This window comes from Pistacia vera, unplaced genomic scaffold (genome assembly GCF_008641045.1).
Source record: "Pistacia vera cultivar Batoury unplaced genomic scaffold, PisVer_v2 Contig642, whole genome shotgun sequence".
Classification (NCBI taxonomy): Eukaryota; Viridiplantae; Streptophyta; class Magnoliopsida; order Sapindales; family Anacardiaceae; genus Pistacia; species Pistacia vera.
In genome coordinates, this window is record NW_022196493.1 from 113,520 (window position 1) to 115,898 (window position 2,379).

The following is a 2,379-nucleotide window of genomic DNA, read 5'->3' on the forward strand; positions in this document are numbered from 1 at the left end:
ATGAGACATCAATCCGAGTACATAACATGGCATACATGATGGATCCAATTGTTGACGCATATGAGATCCTCTTCATTCTATCTGTAACACCCCACTTGAGGTACGTAGTTAAGATTTGATGAATGGTACGAATGGTTATCGATTTATCTTTAGCTGAGTCTGTATGTTGTTTTTATTGTTTGGTTTATCCTTGGATGAAAAGGTGTATTGGTTTGGTTGAGTGTTTTTCTTGAAGGTTAGTATGATTTAGCAAAATTTTAGGGTTATGGTCTTCGCCGGGGCGAAGAAGTTTTGTCGCCGCGGCGAAGATGGAGTGCTTCAACCCGGGTGGCCTCTGTGAGTTTTCGCCGAGGCGAAGAAAATAGCTTCGCCGCGGCGAAGACTCAGCTGAATATTCCCCTTGAGTTTTTGAGATTTCTTTCTTTTGAGACACAATGACAATTCTACCCCTTTTTAGCAGGAAAAGTGGGGAGTGAATTGTAAGGAAAATTCATGGAGAATACTTTGATTGGGGTTGTGTTTGCAAAGAATGAAAGGTCTTAAATGGAATTTCAAAGAGTGAGTAAGGGTATTTTGGGAAAGAGTGGAGAAAAATATGTGATATTAAGGGTTAGCTTTAGAAACCCCTTCATTTTGTTTTTCACCACCGCCTCTTTCATCCCCTATTTCTCTCAATTTTTCATCCAAGATTCCAAGGATTCTTGAAGAGCTTTTTGACTAGAATTTGTTACAAATTGATCCTAAGTGCTAAAAGGTAAGATTCCTTACTCTAGAAGCAAATTTTCATTTGTTGAAAGAAGGGGATCCTTATTTAAGTTTTGTATTGAAGGCTAAGAGAAAGTGTCAAGCCATCAAGAGTGGAGAGTTTAAGTGGGTTCTACTTGTGTCCAAGGTAAGTAAAATCATCTAAGTTGTGATTTACTTGATTGAATGATGTGTAGAGAGTTTTAGATCTATGATTAATGCTTGAATTGTTTATGTTGAAATAAGTTGATGAATTCATGAATGGGTTCAATGTTGTTATATGAAGGATTTTTCCACCATGAGGAGGGTGGATTGTGTTGTGAAATTTTGGTAGAAGTATGGGTAGAATTAGAAGTAATTGGGAGGAATTTTTGAAGTGTGTTTCTCTTTGCAGGATGTGTGATGATTCAAAGGAGTTGAACTCCAATTTTGGATGGTTAAGAAAGAAATATGATTAAAGTTAGAATAGAGTTTATGTATGCACACATATTGTTTGATGAAATGCCTAAAAGAAGCATAAGTAGAATTAGAGAACCTTACCTTATGCGATGTAGCATATTTGCATGTCATGAATGCATATAAGGAAGATTTTAGGCATGAGTCATCCATATGCATATGTTTAATTGAGTAATGACATAAGAAAGAAATATGAGAAATGAGAAAGAAACTCTCTATGAATAGAGATAAAGAAAAGAACAAATTCTCTTAGAGTAAAGAGAAAGAAAGAACTAGCACTAGAAGATAAAAGGATTCTTAAGTGCTATAGAAAAGAAAAGAAACTAGATTGTGCGATGGGGAACTCGTGAGTATAGAGTTACCCTCATGTAAACCGTTATGAGAAAGAACGGTCTCCGCCATGAGAGAGCGGAATGCGTGTAAATCGCTATGATAAGGAGCGATCTCTGCCATGAGAGAGCGGAATGCATGTGATCCGTTATGAGAAAGACGGACTCCGCCATGAGAGAGCGGAATACACGTAAACCGCTATGAGAGAGAGGAGCGGTTTCCGCCATGAGAAAGGCGGTATGAGATTGAGAAAAAGAAAAGAATAGAAAGAAAAGAAAAGAAAGAAAAACTAGAATTTGAATTAGAAATTTGATAAAAATACAAAGAGAATTGATGAGTAATGCACGGGGACGATAGCGTAAGAGCCTGTTTTACTTACTGAGCATCTTTGTGCTCACTCCGTTGTTTTCTTTGTTGTACAGGAAATAGGTGAGGACTTGGTCGGATGGACGTCGGCAAGCGTGGAGATTTGGCTGCACTGTCCCTTGTTTCGTTTTGTTTCGAAAGTCCTTGTACATATGATGTTTTGTTTTGTAACGAATGTGATTACTAAGTAAAGAAAATTTTTGGGCCTAACTTGTTTTGATAAATATGCCATCTTTTTATTAATCGATATTACGAATCTGGTAGAAAGAAAGTAGTTGTTACACTATCTCTCTCATCGTATGTTTTAGGACACATATCCTTAGAGAGATAAACACCATGTGACATCGGAAGAAATCCCTTCTTGGATTCTTCCATACTGAATCTCTTCAGTACCTTGTCAATGTATGTACTCTGACTTAGGCTAAGCAACCTACGTGATCTACATCGGTAATCTTTATTCCGAGGATGTAGGCTACTTCTCCT

The 2,379-nt window shown here is 37.4% G+C and overlaps 1 long non-coding RNA gene across 1 annotated transcript; it reads left to right on the top strand.

Annotated features, from left to right (window-relative positions):
• Positions 1-652: 652 nt before the first annotated feature.
• LOC116111523 lies at positions 653-2,093 on the top strand. Its single transcript, XR_004125085.1, has 3 exons — positions 653-754; positions 830-892; positions 1,953-2,093. It is a non-coding gene; the product is annotated as an uncharacterized LOC116111523 (long non-coding RNA).
• Positions 2,094-2,379: the final 286 nt, after the last annotated feature.